Source organism: Tenrec ecaudatus, chromosome 7, assembly GCF_050624435.1.
Source record: "Tenrec ecaudatus isolate mTenEca1 chromosome 7, mTenEca1.hap1, whole genome shotgun sequence".
NCBI lineage: Eukaryota > Metazoa > Chordata > Mammalia > Afrosoricida > Tenrecidae > Tenrec > Tenrec ecaudatus.
Window position 1 is genome coordinate 136502227 of NC_134536.1, and position 18418 is coordinate 136520644.

An 18418-nucleotide genomic window follows, 5' to 3' on the forward strand; every position below is an offset into this window, starting at 1 on the left:
TGTTTTTTTGTTTTGTTTGAAGTCTTCTGGTTCCTGTTACTGGATTCTGTCGACACCTCATGATCATACAAGCTGGTGTGCTTCTTCCATGTGGGCTTGTTGCTTCTCAGCTAGATGGTCACTTGTTTAACTTCAATTCAAGCCTTTAAGTCCCCAGATGCTATATCTTTTGATAGCTGGGCACCATTCACTTTCTTCACATTTGTTTGTGCACCTGTTTGGTTGGATGTAATTGTGTCTGGAGGGTGAGCATCACAGAATGGATGACATGTTGTTACAACAAAGTGTTCTTGCATTGAGGGAGGGCTTGAGCAGAGGCCCAAAGCCCACCTGAAGAGGTCTTTTTCTTCAGTACCCTAAACCCAAAACTTTAAAAAGAGAAAGATAAATCTGTCTAAAATATAATTTCAAATTTTTTACACGACAAAGGAACAAAGACAATAGAAAAAAAACTTGGAAAATGTCATTTTTACAGACTACAATGGGTTATTTTTCACAATAGTCAATGAAGGCTAACATAAACTAACAACAGAAAATAGACAAAAAGAAGAAAACGAGGCAAATACAAGAGAGCTAGTGAAGCTCTATTAAATAACCTACAAAATAGAACTTCAAGGCACAAACTCTCCAAGTCGGGCATGGGAGAAAATGCCAACATGTCTGCTGCCTCTTCCTCAGCTCCACCTTGGCAGTCAAGACGCGAGAAGGGGGAACCAGAGAGAGAGAGAGAGAGAGAGAGAGAGAGAGAGAGAGAGAGAGAGAGAGAGAGAGAGAGAGAGAGAGAGGCACAGGAAGGCTGGAGCTCCTCCTACTGCACATCCTCCTTCCTTCCTTCTCTATGAATCACTAGGTTCCGCTAATAGATGGTCACGTAGAAGCACACTGATAGCAAGGACGGGACTATAATGCTTGGTTACATTTTCAACTCTCCACTATTGACACTCCTGAATCACCACCCCAGATACCTGAGTCAACGGGACTTATGTCCCAAAGCTGTTTTTATGCACAGAAAAACTGTATTACAGCTACTTGGGTTTAAAGTAAGGCTTAAGGTCTTAAGTTTATTGTTAAACAATTTAAATGCCCTTTAAAAATGTGTTTCTTTTACTTTTACCATGTTATTAGCCAAATCATAGTTTCAAAATTTTAATACATTATAAGCGGAGTTAAAGAAATGTATAATAATCTTCTGTACCTACCACACAACATAAAAAATAAAACATAGCCAATAAGTCGAATCTCCTCTAACCATGGATTTAGGATTTCCAACAAACACTTAAAGCTATAATGATGCTCTTAATATAGTATTTTTTCTTAATATATTCTTTTTTTTAACACTTCAGTTTGTTTGTTTGTTTGGAGTATTTAGCGTTTTTTAAGTTGTTTTGAAAAAGCAGTCATTTGAAAAAGCAATGTTTATCGAATATTTTAAAAACGCAAGTAACTTCTAAAAACTACAAGTGATGTATTATGCTGGCTTGCATGGTGTGTCCTGTAATTGTATATGACAGGGGGAGGAGTCTTCTACCCGTCTGAATTAATCCTTCACACAAAACTCTGATTAGTCTGTTCTCTCTCATCAGCAATAAAGCTTTATTAATTCTGAGAACTAAGAATTAAAGGTCTTCAGTTGCAATATTAAAAAATTAATGAACAAAATATTGAAGGATGCAGGAAGCATCAAAAGAAGGCAAAAATACACAGAGCCACTGTACCAAAAAAAAACTAGTTACATTCAACCATTTCAAGAGGCAGCATAGGAGCAAGAACCAATGGTACTGCAGGAAGATGTCCATGTGGCACTGATGGCATTAGTAAAAAACAAGGCTCCAGGAATTGATGGAATACCAATTGAAATATTTCAACAAGGTGACGAAGCACTGGAAGCATTGACTCATCTATGCCAAGAAATCTGGAAGACAGCTACTTGGCCAGCTGACTAGAAGAGATCCATATCTCTACTCATTCCAAAGGCAGGTGAATCAATGTAGAAATTATAGACTATCACTGCTGTCACATGCAAATAAAATTTTGCTGAAGATTATTTCACAGTGACTATAGGAGTACATCGACAGGGTGTTGTCAGAGGTTCAAGTAGGATTCAGAAGAGGATGTGGAACAAGAGGTTATCATTGTGGATTTCAGATGGATCGTGGCTGAAAGCAGAGAATACCAGAAAGATGTTTACTTGTGTTAACTCTACAAAGGCAGTTGACCATGTGGACCATAACACACTGTGGATGACCTTGAGAAGAATGGGAATTCCAGAACCCTTAAATTGTGCTCATGATGAACTTGTACATAAAGCAAGAGGCAGTTGTATGAACCGAACAAGGGAATACTGCATGGTTTAAAATCGGGGAAAGTGTGTGCCAGAGTTGTGTCCTCTCACTGTACTTAATCTATGCTGGACAAATAGTAAGAGAAGCTGGATTATATGAAGAATAATGTGGCATCAGGATTGGAGGAAGGCTTCTTAACAACCTGTGATATGCAGATGACACAAGTTTGCATGCCAAAGTGAGGAGGCCTTGAAGCACTTGCTGATGAAGATCAAAGATTGCTGACCAACTCAATGTAAAAAAGACCCAAATCCTCATATCTGGGCCAACAGGGGGCGTCAGGATACGCAGAGAAAAGACTGACGTTGTCAAGGGTTTCACCTTGTTGGGATCCACAAGCAGTGCTTCAGGAAGCAGCCGCTGAGATCAAAAGGCGCATGCACTGGGTAAAGCTGCTGCAAGAGATCTCTTTAAAGTGCTGAACAGCTAGGAGGTCACTTTGAGGACTCAGGTGCACCTAACCCAAATCATGGCATTTTCATTTGCCTCATATGGACGTGACATTGGACATTGAATAAAAAAGACCAAATAAATGCATTTGGCTTCTGGTGCTGATGAAGAATATTAAAGTATCATAGACTGCCAAAAAACAAACATCAGTCTTGTAAGAAGTACAGCCAAAGTGCTCCTTAGAGACAAGGATGGAACTCCTTTGTTCATACTGTGGACATGTCAGGAGAGATCCAAGCAAAAACCAAACTCACTGCCACTGAGTGGACACAGACTCAGGAATCCTAGAGAACAGAGTGGAACTGTCCCTATGAATTTCCAAGACGGAAACTTTTTGTGGGAGTAGAAAGCCCCATCTTTTCCCCAAGGTGGTTCCAAACTGCTGACCTTGCAGCCAGCATCCCAACTCATAGCTACTACACCACCACGGCTCCTCAGGAGCGAGCAGTGCTGGAAAAAGGGCATCAGGGTTGGTAAAGTGGAGGGCCCACAGAGTGGCTGCAACCACGGGGTCGCTCTGAGCTCGATTCAACTCGATGGCACTTAAGAACAATTTTCGTCTCCCTGCTTATTCAACACTGCAATACCTCATTTCACACTCAGCATCAAATCTAAGGCCAATCACCCAGGAGAATATTTTAAAACAGAATAACAATGTAATCTGTTGCTATTTTTCAAGATGCCAAATCACTGCAAACATTACACTTCAAGTCCAGATGGCTCCAAATATCATTATTAAACTTATAAAAACAGATTACACTGGTTTGATACATAATCATGTGTTACATGTTATTTGAAGTGATTTGCAAAAAATCATTTAATCAAAACATCTAGATGATAGAATACAACTACTGTGGAAATCGTACAGTACTTCATTCAAATGTTGGAAGTGGCACTATTCATGATAACCAAAAGGTAAAAACAACCTAAATCCATCAGTGGAAGAATGGAAAAACACATCAATCGTACATGCACACAATGGATGCTATGAACAATAGTAACAAGTCTGGGAAACACCTTGTAACATGGCTGAACTGCAAGAACATGCTGCTGAATGAAATTAGTCAACCAAAAAAGGACAGATAGTATGAGATCACTATTGTTATAAAGTAAGGAAAGGTCTGTGCCCTGAGAGAAACATTCTTTGACAGGTACCGAGGGCGGGAGGGGCAGGAAATAAGATAATTACTGGCTAGAGAGCAGGCAAGTATTAACTTGGGTGAAGGGGAAGGCAAAATGCAATGAGGAAGATGAGCAAGAAAGAAGGGGGGGGGGGAGTGTGTGAAGAAGAAAAGCAAAGACTGGCACCTGCCCAATCCTGCAGTGAAGCTCCTTAGAAGCAAAGGTGGTGAGACTGTCTCACGATTCTGAGTATGTCTTTAGGAGAGACCTGTCCCGTGCTTGGGAGGTAGATGGGCAGTGAAGGAGGAGGACCCCTGACGAGATGGACTGACAGTGGCTGCAATAATGGGCTCAAATGTAACAGTTGTGAAGACGGTGCAGGACTGGGCGGTATTTGGCTCTGTTATATATAGGTCACTATGAGTCAGAACTGACGCGACCTACCAAGAACAGGAGGAAATGCCTGCGCAGATACCAGGCTGACGGCGTCTGGGAGGGAAAGGAGGAATACACCCACGAATATACGAAGGGCTGACACGAGGAGAGCTGCACACGGAGTTGAACCTCTGCAGCAAATGCATCCATGAATGCAATGAAGCATGTAGAGGGCCAAGCAATGAAAACTTCTCGGACACAGCCAAACACCAAGAGATTTATATACAGGGCGCTGAGGATCTCTGGGCCTAACAGTTCACAGAGACAATGTTCTCCAATCTGTTTGGGCGAGGAGTGAGTGCGGCTGTGAACTCATAAGCAGCGTGTGAGTTGTGGTAGTTATATAATTGTCGATTTGACAGGATTGAGTGAAGGGGTGGAGTCTAGTCTGTCGACTGGATCATAGCCAATGAGGCTTCTGTGTGGGCATGGCCTTCTGAGCATTCTGGGAAATCTAATATTCCTTCTTGGAGGTAGGACACAATGTCTCTCCCTGCAACTCCCTGGGAGACATAGCAGCTGGCAAGACACGTGGACCCACCCTGATGCAACCAGACTTCTGAAGCCCGAGAAGCCACGCAGAGGCCCTTGCCAGCACTGAGACGCTTACAACACCACTGGATCCAAAGACTTTCTACCCACTGGCCTGTGATCTACATTCGGCATCATTGCATGTGTTTCCTGAGTCTGAAGAAGACTTTATAGATTGGTATTGGACATATGGGCTAACATCGGACTTATGGACTTGATCTGGACTTGGCTGGGATGTTTTCTCAATGTTTAATTGCTCTTGTATATAAATCTCTTTTCTTTTTTTTAAAAAACATTTTATTAGGGACTCATACAACTCTTATCACAATCCATACATACACCAATTGTGTAAAGCACATTTGTACATTCATTGCCCTAATCATTTTCAAAGCATTTGCTCTCCACTTAAGCCCTTTGCATCAGGTCCTTTTTTCCCCTCCCTCCCCACTCCCCCCTCCCTCATGAGCCCATAATTTATAAATTATTATTTTGTCATATCTTGCCCTGTCCGACGTCTTCCTTCACCCCCTTTTCTGTTGTATGTCCCCAGGGAGGAGGTCACATGTAGATCCTTGTAATCGGTTCCCTCTTTCCAACCCATTCACCCAGTATCGCCACTCACACCCCTGGTCCTGAAGGGATCATCCGCCCTGGATTCTCTGTGCCTCCAGCTCCTATCTGCACCAGTGTACATCCTCTGCTCTATCCAGACTTGCAAGGTAGAAATTGGATCATGGTAGTTGGCGGGGAGGAAGCATTTAGGAACTAGAGGAAAGCTGTATTCTTCATCGGTGCTACATCACACCCTGACTGACTCATCTCCTCCCCTAGACCCCTCTGCAAGGGGATCTCCAGTGGCCGACAAATGGGCTTTGGGTCTCCACGTTGCACTTCCCCTTTCATTCACTATGGTTAAGATTTTTTTTTTCTGATGATAAATCTCTTTCTTATACACATATATGTGTCCATGGATTTGTTTCTCTAGTCCACCCAGAGTAACACACAACTCTTGGGCTTTCCTTGTCCAAAGGAAAACAGAGTCAAGAAAACTGAAGATGCATGGAAATGAGTCCAATGGATGAATGGACCATATGCACATCAGTCTCCACAACTGAGACCAGAAGAACTAGTTGGTACCTGGCAACCATTATCAACTGCTCTGAAAGAGATCACATCAGAAGTCCTTATAGAGGGAGAGAAAAATGTGGAACAAAATTCAAAAAAGTACCAGGCTTATTGGTTGAAAGAGTGGTGTGACCCCCAAGTGAAAACACCCCCATGGCTCAATTTCCAGCCAAGCAAGACAGTCCTCTAGGAGAATAACAATGGGAAGGTGTGTACACCTTAGAATAATCAACTATTTGAGACCAAAAGGGCAGCATTTACCTAAGGACAAAGTTTAGAAAAATGCAGAAAGGAGGAGGAGCACAAGCAGGAAACCCAGAGAAGTGGGTGAAGTGATGTTTATGGTGGGGACTCCAACAACGGCTTGAAACAAAATCTGTATGAAGTGCTGAAAGGAAAACTGCTATGCGCTGTCAATTTTTAGACCCAATTCACAAGTGTAAAACCACAATAAAAACACACAACGCCATTATTTGGTACAACTAATACCTCCCTTTTCACAGCTGAGGAAACTGAGAAGGAAGTTAAGAAACCCACCTCGCTTGCTGCAAGAGAGAAAGACAAGAAGCATTTGCTGATGAAGATCAAAGATTGCAGTCTTCAGTATGGATTACAACTAAAAAAAAACCCTCACATGGATGTTGTCAAAGATTTCAACTTGCTTGGATCCACAATCAATGCCCCAGGAAGCAGCCATCAAGAGATCAAACACACATCGCACTGAGTAAATTTGCTGCACATGACCTCTTTAAAGCGGTGAAAAAGCAAGGTTGTTTGTTACTCTGAGATCTAAGCTGCGCTTGATCCAAACCATGATATTTTTGATGACCTCATATGCATGTGAAAGGTGGACACTGATAAGCAGACTAAAGAATAATGGATGTATTTTAGTTACGGTGCTGGCAAGATTATTGAAAGTACCATGGGCTGCCCAAAGAACAACCCGATCAATCTTTGAAGTACATCCAGAATGCCCCTCCGAGGCAAGAATGGAGGTATTTCATCTCACATATTTTGGACATGTTATCAGGACACCGTGCTTGGTAAAGTGAAAGGCCCTGGGCCAGATGGACGACAGTGGCTGCCACCAGGGGCTCAAACAGAAGAACCATTGTGAGGCGGGTCTGTTCTACATAAGGTCACTATGAGTCAGAACCAACTCTCTAGCACACTGGTTCTCTACCTTCCTCAGGCCGTGACCCTTTAATACATTTCCTCATGGGGTGGTGACCCCCCAACCAGAAAATTATTTTCATTGCTAATTCCTAACTGTAATTTTGCTACTGTTTAAGAATTGGACAATCCCTGTGAAAGGGTCGTTCAACCCCCAAAGTGGTTGTGATCCACAGGTTGAGAACGGCTGCCTAGCACCTAACCACCCCACCAGCAGGGAAAGACAGCTAGTGTCAGACTGCTGAGGAGAGCTGGAGGTGGAGACTCGCAGGAATCATGCTTGATGAGGTCGAGTCTCCTTCTCCCTTGTGAACTCAGAGGAGGTCAGATCATTTTTTGCACATTTTAGTTCACAGTATGACAGATCCAAATAGTTTTGAGTCTCTGAAAAAGTATCAAGTGATTCAAATATTTTAAAAAAATAAGATTCATTTACTTATCCAATTGTCAAAGACTAAAAAATTATAATGCAGTTTGCCAAGATTGGGGAAAATAGACACTCTGGTTGAATTGATACAACTTTCCTGAAGAGTAAGAAGACGAGGGGGCCTCAAAAAATCCAGACAAGGGAAGGGGAGAGCGGGGGTGGGGAGAGGGGAAAAAAAGAGGACCTGATGCAAAGGGCTTCAGTGGAGAGCAAATGCTTTGAAAATGATGAGGGCAAAGAATGCACAAATGTGCTTTAAACAATTGATGTATGTATGGATTGTGTGTGATAGGAGTTGTATGAGCCCCTAATAACATGTTTTAAAAAAAAACCCAGACTATCCCCCCACCACTAGGGGGATTAACAGAAACTGTGGAGGAAGGCAGGCAGTGGTCAGTGCAAGATATGAAAATAATAATTTATAATTTATCAAGGAGTCACGAGGGTGGAAGGGCAGGAAAAAAGAGGAGCTGATACCAAGGGCTCAAATAGAAAGTGTTTAGAAAATAATGATGGCAACATATGTACAAATATGCTTAAAACAATTGATATATGGATTGTTGTAAAAGCTGTAAAAAAAACCCCAATAAAATGATCTTTAAAAAAATCCAATGGAAAATTCTATCATCTTTCAATTTCATTTTTCCATGAACTTTTTGAAGCCCCCTTATATTCCATATAGCTTACCAAAAAAGTCATCATCCTGAAATTACACTTCTAAGTATGTTGAGTAAGAATAAAGATAATAAAAATGAAATAGGATGGTCATCATAACATCACTTAATGTGGAAGGAAAATAGAATCATACAGATGATTCACAAACAATTTCTATGCACTCATTTAAAAAATGTTTTAGAACACTTTTTCAAGAACACTTTGGTATATCTGGTTCTGATGGTTAAAGTTCTATAAAACTAAACCTTCTACTAACAGTTATCAGAAAAACTTGGTAAAGTAGAAAATATACATTTGGTTGAAGGCATCCAATAAACTATTAAGGTAGCCACAACTTGAGGGACAAATGCATGTAGAGGAGATGTGATGGTTAATTTTATGTGGCAGTTTAGCTGGGTTATGAAATCAGACACGAATCTCATATGGTTCTGAAGGTGTTTGGGTAGATGTGAGCGATCAGCTTCTTCAGCCATGACATGAGTCTGACTCTCCTTCCCGGCGAAGTCACAGGAGGTCAGCTGCAGATAAGAAGCCGGCAGGGCTGATCTAATCAGTTGAAAGGCTTTATTGGCAGAACTGAGGCTTCTCAGGGGAAGCAGTTCCACCTGTGGACTGAAGTTCCCGCCTGCCCTGCCTGCCTGCTCACCAGGATTTCACACCTGCCAACATTTTTAAAAAAGACAAGCAACTATGAAAGACCAAATACCCAACTCACTGCCATCGAGTGGATGTCAACTTATAGTGACCCTAAAGGACAGGGCAGAACTGTCCCTGTGGGCGTTTGAAGATGTAACTCTTGGCGGGAGAACTGCCGACCTTTTGAATTGCGGCCCAACGATTAACCACTGTCACCATGGCTCCTTGGGCAACAAACTACACCAGTTCTGCTGAGAAATGTGAAAATATGGGTAAAATGAGTACACTTCTAACTTCCCAACAACTCATCAGAACAGACCCATGAAGAAATAGAAAAACCTTAAAAGTCCTACGTAAAGAAAATCTTTCCGAAAAGAAAACTCCAGGAACAAACGACTTGATTAATGAATTGCTCAGGAAGAAACCACATCAATTACACACGCTTCCAGGAACTGGAAAAAAGGGAACTATATTCCAGCTTGTTTTCTGAGCCAATACAACCCTGACCTGAAACTGGGCAAGACCATTCACTACCTGGAAAGATTATAGGCCATTCTCTTGCATGAACATACGCACAAATTATTAGACAATAAAATGTAGATATATTAAAAGACTGAAATGTTTTAAAACATTAAAAGAACACAAACACTATCAAGTTACAAAAAGTAGGTTAAAATTAATAGACGAAATGCTACATCCACAGAAAAAAAGGATTTAAGATGTAAATAATTCTCCCCTCCAGATATGATCAGATGATTTAAATATCTTCCCTTATGTTTACTAAATATGCCAATTTCTCCAAAATGAACATGCTATTTTTAAAATGAGAAAAGGAAAAATATCTCTTTACAAACAGGAAACTCAGAAACTGTTGGAATCACTGAAAATATTTTCTTAAAGCTTAGAAGAAAATTAAGAGTTGGAATAGAAGATAATACACTAGTTCCTAAGAGTATCTGACGCTTCTCCATTTCAAAGAAGAGATACTTACCAGACGAGTTAGGAATTGAGGCTAAATACATGAAATAGTTTCTCAAGAAGATTTATAAAGAGGCTAACAGAGTAGTCTTGATAGCTTCAGCTCCAACAATAGCACTGACTTATGCAGAAGCATCACCTGAGGAACAAGCTAAAACGCACTGCCATGGAGTCAAGGTCAATTCACAGCGTCCCTCCAGGACAGGGCAGAACTGCACCTTGCGTTTCCTAGACTGTACTCTTTACAGGAGTAGAAAGGCCCGTCCTTCCAGAGCTGGTGGTGGTTTTTCACGGCTGACTTTGCAGTTAGCGGCCCAGTCGGAAGCACTGTGCCACCGGGGCTCTGAATATCAGAGATAGGGAGTCAGATCTCAACAAGGACATACATTTGGCTCTCCATACCCACAGGGTCCTCAACTACAATGACTCAAAAATATTGAGGGGTGTGTGGGGGGGGGCGCTACTAAGTGGCTGAAGCAGTGAGAGGAAGTAGGCACATAAAGTGCTATTTACCTAACGTTTACATTGTATTAGGTCCTATCAGTAATCTAGAGATGATTTACAGTATATGGGGGGATGTGCATAGGCTACATGCAAATACGACAGCATTTTATAGAAGGCACTTGCGAGCCCTAGGATTTTAGTATCCACAGGGGGTGAGGGGCACAGGTGTCAGGAACTATCTACCTGCAAATACCAAGGGATGACTGTAACAGCAGAAATTATATCTCACTCTCTCTGCCAAAACAGAGACTCACAACGAATTTACGAGATGGGTCTTAGATACGTTTTATGATATAGACTATAATCTTTGTATATGAGTGGGCTTCAAAAAGTATAGGAAAATGAAACTGACGCCCCTCATACAGATCTATAAATCACAAGTTGTTTCATTCTAAGGAAGAGGACATTTCCTCTTATAATCTACTCAACAATGTTCATTAATCAACCCTCCTCCATGGCAGTGGCAGGTGTGATCCAAGTCAGGTCTGACTCATGGTGACTGTATATGTAACAGTAGAAAACACTGGCTGGCCGTTCTTACTGTGCTGAAGCTGACTGTTGCTATTGGCCAATCCATCTTGGGGTCTTAGGCTATTCCTCTTTTTAAATGACTTTTTTTTTTTAACCAAGCATGATGTCCCCCACTTGGGATTGGCTCCTCATAACATATCCAAGGCAGGACAAAGTCTTGTCATCTCATTTCTCAGGAGCAGTCTTCCGAGACAGATTTCTTCGCTCCTTTGGCAGTTCAAACAGATTCAATATTCTTTGTCAGTGTTACAATGCACACGTCTTCATTCATTGGTATTTGTTACTCATCTGATCCTTACAATCTTTTCTATGAAACAGCAATTTAAGCCTAGGCTCCAAAAGGCTAGAACCAAATCCCCAGATATGCGGGTCACAAATATTTCCACTACGTCTCAATGCCTCCATAAGTTTCGGTGAGGCCCTCCTTGTTTCGTGAAGAACCAGTCACACTTCATAAAACCTTAGCACAGGCAGACTGGCGTTGCGCTCTGCTTCACTGTGCCTCTTACATATTACACCTGATACACACTGCAGGTGGCGGCGACTGCCCTGTGTCAAGCCAAGTCTGCCAGCACCATTTTCCCAATAGCAAACCATCACTCGTGTCCCTGTGTCACATTTCAGTAATGCTCACAATATTTCAAACACAAATGCCCATCTAACAGAATATGCAGCTAATGTAAACATAAGTTATATGAACTGGACTTGTTTTACTGGGAGACTCACTTTACTAGGTGGTCCGGAACCAAACTCCTGCTTTCTGCCACGTATGCCTGCATGCCCTGGCTCACTCACCTCCCATACCAACATGGCTACGTTCTAAAGACGAGGGCCTGATGCAAAACCCCCAGCAGTAGGTAAAAAAGCAGGCTGGCTACATCCCGTCACAAGTGGAGGACGACATAACTGCCAAATTTCCTAACTGCCAAACCACAGTCCGGTGGACTCAGCCTTGAGCGGCTCAGCCAGCACTGCTCTCTCGCTGCACCGTGGTGTTTTGTCATGGCTAAATGCATACCAGGCACAAAATGGGTTTCCTTTCTTTACTACTGTCATATGAAATGTCCGGTAATAGTCAATTAACGAGAGGGTGTAATTCAAATTAATTCCATGGAAAGAACAAAACACTATAATAACAATGTTAAAACAAATAAACCCAGGAGCCTGCTAAAGATTTACAATATGTCAGACACGGTTCTAAACCTTTTACATGAATTAATTCAATCCTAAGAACCCTCTCTGGATACGACGACTGTTTCAGAGACACAGAAACGGTTCAGTACCTTGTCCCCCTAGTAAATAGAGGAACCAGGATTTGAACTCAGGCAAGACTGACTCCAGAGTGCAGAGTCTTAATGCAGTGAAGTGTAATGAAGACATTAGTTAAGTGCCACATTTTGATGGCTTTGGAGCCAGGTGGAAGTCATTTAAAAACTGGCTCTGCCACTTACTAGCTTGTGTGACTCAATCTCTTTTTATCTTATTAGATTTCTCATTTGTAAAATGGAGCAAATTACACGAGACCATGGATGGGAAAACACTTAGTACATAACCTGCTACATAATGATGTCTAATTATGAAGCCCTTGCTAATTTTTCTACTGTTACTACTTTAATGACCACATAAGGTGGCTCTAAAAGGTCCGTGGAAAAATTCCACTATCTTTTCATTCAAAATTTCATGAACTTCTGTGGGTCCCCTCATACAAAAAAACATACAATACAGCAATGTCCAGGCAAACAATGTTCAAACTACAAGTAAAAATATTAAAAGGCTCTCCTTTTTCATCTACACTCCTTTTCCTCCTAACTATTCAAAATGTACCCAGACTGGTCCACCAATTCCCCATAAAATTTAAAATTATCATATAAAAATAAAATTGATAGACCAGTTTTAGGTGGTCTCTTAGAGATACCAAATAACCCGGGGAAGGGAAATATATCTAGGATGCCAAATTCAAAAGGTCTAGCCCAGCGGTTCTCCACCTTCCTAACGCCCCGACCCTTTCATACAGTTCCTCGTGTGGTGTTGACGCCCCAACCATAACATTACTTTCACTGCTACTTCAGAACTGTCATTTTGCTACTGTTATGAATCGGCAACCCCTGTAAAGGGGTCGTTCGACCCCCAACGGGTTGGGACCCACAAGTGGAGAACCACTGCTCTAGGCGTTGCTCAAGCATTCAACACCTAACGATACAACCTAAACTTTCTGGAATCTCTTAAAAATACCGAGCTCTTAACACTCCTGGATTCACAAGATACGTTACCTGCTTGCTCTTAGTCCTGTCATTAGACGTCCACCCTCCCACTCTGCATGCTCTCTAAGGTCAAGTGAAATCCGTGGTCCAGCTTCCTCCTCTCATAAGACTACTACTCGCATGAAAGCCTCCCCACTAGCATCATGCATGTATAACTGATTTCCTCTGGACTGCTTTCATTTTGAAGTGTTTGTCTTGAGATCATTTAAAAGTGGCAAGAACACTGGGCTTAAAGCCAGGGATCCTCACTCTGCTATGTCGTCTCGCAGAGAGGACTGTACTACATGCATTTGTAATAAGTTCCCTTAAATGACTAAGCCTGCTATTTCCATTTTGACGAGTCTTCCAAACAGCAGGTTGGAAGATTTAGAAATAATTCAGGGTTCTAAAAAGTCTCCTCCAGTTTTTATTCCAGTTGGCCAGGAAGGGCTCAGAGGTTCAGCCCAGGCGCTGGAAGAAGGCAGAGCAGGACACTAAAGGCAGAGAGACAACAAGGTAGAAACGCAGGAGCCCACTCTGACGTCATCCGTGTGATCTGTTGGAGGGAGAAGCTTTGGGCAGCAGGGGAGCCATCCAGCCTGCCTTTCTCCTTCCAGAGCAGAAGTGCTGCTATATTTGCCAGGCTGTCACGAAAAGGGCGACTAGAGTGCTTCAGGCCATCCACACGCTTTTTCACGGCAGATTGCCAGTAGCATGCAGAAGTGGAAGGGTCAAAGAAAATGAATGAGGGGCCGCCAGTGAGATGGGAAAGAAAAGATGGCGGAACAATGGGCTCATGTGACCACGGCACCAAACCAAACTCCAAACGCGCTGCCATCGAGTCGATGCCGACTCAGAGGGACCCTAGGGGACAGGGTAGAACTAACTGCCCCTGTAAGTTTCTGAGAGTCACTCTCTACAGAAGTAGAAAGCCCTACTTTTCTCCCAAAGAGAGGCCGGTGATTTCCAACTGCTGACCCTGCAGTTTGCAGCCCAACTCGTAATCAGTACACTACCAGGACTCCTGGCGATGGCAGGACCAGGCAATATTCTGTCTGTTAACCTAAGGTCACCACGAGACAGTAGACGAATAGTGCCTACTACAATGCCTTGCACATAATAGGCATTATTGGGGTTTATTTCATGACTGAATTAATGTCCAGTCAACAGAATGTCCTCACGAATACTAATGGTCTGGTTGCATGGCCCTGAGTCTGAGCTCAAGGCCACAGGGAATTACAGGAAATGGACTGTACTCGTTTTAAGGGGAACGGCTGAGCCAGTGTGTGTGGAGTGTAGCTAGCCTTGTGGCACTCATGAACCTCGGATGATGCTCAGGCAGCCTCAGAAGGAAAAAGGGCAGATTTGCCAGGCATGAACCATCTCCAGACCAGCAAGGCCATATGAGAATCTCTCTATGAAAGTCATTTCTGACCCAGGTGCTGGAGTCCAGAAGGACCCTATCTTTTCTCACTTTTCCTGAGGGACAGTCACAGTTTTCCAGTTTCGGTTAGGGAAGAAATATATCATCAGAGACCAGGAGTTTGGGCAGTTTTAAACATTCCCTGGCCATCTCTTCTCAAGTGTGGTCCTTCAGTCATCAATGACACACCAAAGGGCGGCTGTTTGAATAAAATGCAGATTTGGGTACCCTTCACAGATCTTTACAATCAAATCTTTGGAAAGGATGACAGTGTACTGGCCTTTTCGTTTGTTCCTAATTGTTGAGAATACAAAACCAAAATTCAAACTCACTGCCACCAAGTTGATTTTGACTCAAAGCGACACTACAGGGAGTCTCTGTGGGTTCCCCAGACTAAATATTTACATGAGTAGAAAGCCTCATTCTCTAAATGTTTACATGAGTAGAAAGCCTCATTCTCCATCCTTGGGAGCCGCTGATAGATTTGAACTGCTGACCTTGTGGTTAGCAGCCCAAAGGGCGGCCCACGACACTACCAGGGCTGCTGAGAATACAAGGGGGTTCCAAACAGTTGGAAGTCTCTCAAATACACGGCAAACAGTAACACATACATGAACTACACAGTTTCTACATGTACAATTCAGTGGCATTAACGACATTCTTACTTTCCCTTTCTAAGCTGTGCCTCCCAATAACAAATTCCCTTCCCCCCAAGGTTTCTTTCTGATCTTTTAAATAGCTGCTGTCAACTAGAACCCATACAGATGGGTCCTAAAGGAGCAAATACTCAAGGCAGGCCTGTCATTACTCGTTCAGCCAAGTTATTGTTTGGTTTTAAGAAGCCTTTGGAGGATAATCAACCAGTCTCGGGGCAATAGTTTTCAGGGCTTCACCCAGCCCCCAAAGCTCCAGAAATTCTGAATTCCATGAGAATTTGAAATTCTATTCTGCATTTTCCTCCTACTGATCAGGATTCTTCTGTAGAATCTGTGACCAGCACGTTCAGAAGTGGTTAGGTGGGCCTCATCCATTTCTTCTGAGCTCTTGCAAAGCGGGCAATTGTTACAAGGTGGCAATTAACAATGTCTTCCTTCCATTCCTTAACTCCCCCCACCCCACCCCCTTTTTCTGTAACTCCAGATAAATACAGAGAACCAGGAATGTGTCTTGGTTGGCTGTTTGCAAACTTTTTAGATAAGAGTGCTGACATTGTAGGGAGCAATCTTATGTTTGGGAATTGCTGTCCTGGAATTGGCGGGTGAGAGGGGTGGGTGGGCGGTGGCGGTTCTGACAGGCCATTCACGGGTATCTGAGTGGATTACCCAAACTGTTTGGGTAACCACTCAACATTTCAATTCCTTCGGCAAAGGAGCTGGCTCTTTACGTTTACTGGCCAACAGGGACACGGACCAAAGACTTAGGAAAATGTATTTTCATACGCTGGTTAAACAGTCCCCCCCCTCCCCAGCCTTGTTTATCCTGCTAGAATTCCTCACAGGGTTCTTGTTTTTAATTAAATTGGCCCAATCCAAGAATTCCCAGAAAGAGGCACCCGGCCAGCAGATTTATTTTTGAAAATGCACACGTGTGTGCTGTGAGCAGTAAGGCTTTATTTCGAAGGAATTGACCGGCTCTTCCCAGCGCTGTTGCATTTAGAAAGGGCTGCCGATGAAAACGAGTTATTCGTGGGCGGCAGGAGGCAGACTTCGTGGAGCCGAGGAGACTCGGCAAAACGCGCTCTCCGCTGCAGCTAGAGAGCTCGGGAGTGTGTCCCAGGAGCTACCGGCCTTTCCAAGAATTCCATTACCCGCCAGGGAAATCGGCGGCACGGACGCGCTGCCAGGGGCACTCCGGGGCTCTCGCCGGTTCTCTGCAGACGCCAAAACCCGACGGCCGGCGGCAAACACGCTCCACGACTGCGGGCGGGAAGATTCTCCCCGGGGCGCCTTCGGGCCTTCGATTCGGGGTCCCGGCGGGCGGGACCCCAGGAGTCGTCGCGTCCCGTCCCCCCCACACACACACGCGCCAAACTCGGGACACGCCCGCCACCAGACTCGCCCCGCCGGCTTTCGCGCCGCCACTTACTCGTCGCTCCCAGTCGCGCTCTCGCGCTCGAGGCCGGGGGCCGCCGGGAGCCGCGCCGTGAGGAGCCCGAGCCGCCGCCGCCGCCGCCGCGGGGACCGGCAGTGCCGCAGCGGCGCACACCCCCCGCCCCCCGAGCCGGCGCGCCCACGCGGCTGACTCACCGAGCGCTTCACAGTAAGAGTCCCCCGCGCGCGGCGCATGCCGGGAAGACGGCGTTCCGGGGCCCGCCGCCGGCGCAGGCGCAGCTCCGCTCCCTCCTCTCCGCGCCCTCGGAGTCCGCGCGCCCCCTCTCCACCAGCGCGGCCTGGATTTCTGAGCTGTGGATCCCATCGTTACGTCATGAAAGGCGTAAAACGGAAAAGTTAGTAGTGATGCCCGAGTTGTAAAGCAAGTTCCCGCAGTCCAAGAAGACAGTTAATGCTACGGAAGAACGTGGAGCCCCTCCCTCCCTCCTAATTTTTAACAGGAGGAGGCCGGCAAGCCAGAATAGAGGTCCTTAGTCACGTTTTGCTTGGAAAGCCCATGCTGGATGTACATTCTGGCACAAAGAGGAAGAAAACCCCACATTTTTCTCAAAGCTGCCGTTTAACAGGTACGGGCTATACCAAAGAAAGGTCAATTACAAATTGTTTAATTAACACGCACATTGTTGGAGAATTGGTTGTGTCCAGGTTTCAAAACACACACACACACTCAAAACACACACACACACACACACACACGAGTCTAGGACCCGCATTCTATAAACTGAATGCTGGAGAAGTTAAAAGGAAAGAAAATAGCGTCCATCTTTACTGTTAGGGCTTCTGGTGACTTTTTTACTTTTTAAAACTCATTAAAATGGCGATTTTACTGATTAGGCAAACTATTCTATTTAAAAATTGTTGATCTGAATCAACTTTTTCATTAAAAAAGAGTTTAAAACTTAATTGGGTTGAGATGAGGATTCGAGTTGAAATAGAATATGAGAAAATAGTTTGGCTTTCAATATAAAACAACTCAACTCCCTGCCCTGGAATTGGTGCTGGCTCATACCAACCTCTTATGGGTTCCTGAGACTGTAACTGTTTACCTGAGTAGAAAGCTCTATCACACGGAGCTGCTGCTGGTTTCGAAATGCCAACCATAAGGATCACAACCCCACCGAGTAACTGACAGGTAGGAAGATTGGGATAAAGGGGGTTGTCTCCAAAGAATGCGTACACTGCGCGAAATCTAGCTAGGCATGCCATAATAAAGGGGTTGGAAAGACATCATGGCGCACATTAGACACCGATAGGGACAATCCAAAGCTGGGCACTCGCAGAGCAAGGTCACCAAGGCACAAGTGAAGGTCACCTTGGGCGCACACACATGCACCTGAACCAGACCCTAAGATCAGCCAATACCCTGAACCAGAGCCGCCTCCACTCCAAGGCATAAATAGACTGAGGGCAGGCCACTCTCTTCTCTCCTTCAGATACTTCATTTCAGGGCAGAGGTTAGGGGCTCAAAAACTCTCTCTCCCAAGCTCTTCCATCTTCCATTCAGGCATTCTTTTTGGCTCCCTGGCCCCCACTCTCCTGCCATTTTCTTTTTTTAAACATTTTATTAGGGACTCACAACTCTTATCACAATCCATACATATACATACCTCAATTGTATAAAGCACATCTGCACATTCTTTGCCCTAATTTTCAAAGCATTTGCTCTCCACTTAAGCCCTTTGCATCAGGTCCTCTTTTTTCCCCTCCCTCCCCAC

At 44.0% G+C, this 18418-nt stretch overlaps 1 protein-coding gene across 2 annotated transcripts in view; it reads right to left on the reverse strand.

The window, feature by feature from the left end:
- The window catches only part of KCTD20 (potassium channel tetramerization domain containing 20), a 37308-nt gene extending 20504 nt beyond the window's left edge, over positions 1-16804 (reverse strand). The window contains exon 1 of one of the 2 annotated variants that reach the window (XM_075555199.1): positions 16678-16804. The gene's annotated coding sequence lies outside the window, so the exon portion shown is untranslated. The remainder of the gene's footprint in view (positions 1-16677) is intronic. The other variant, XM_075555200.1, reaches the window with a different exon arrangement.
- Positions 16805-18418: the final 1614 nt, after the last annotated feature.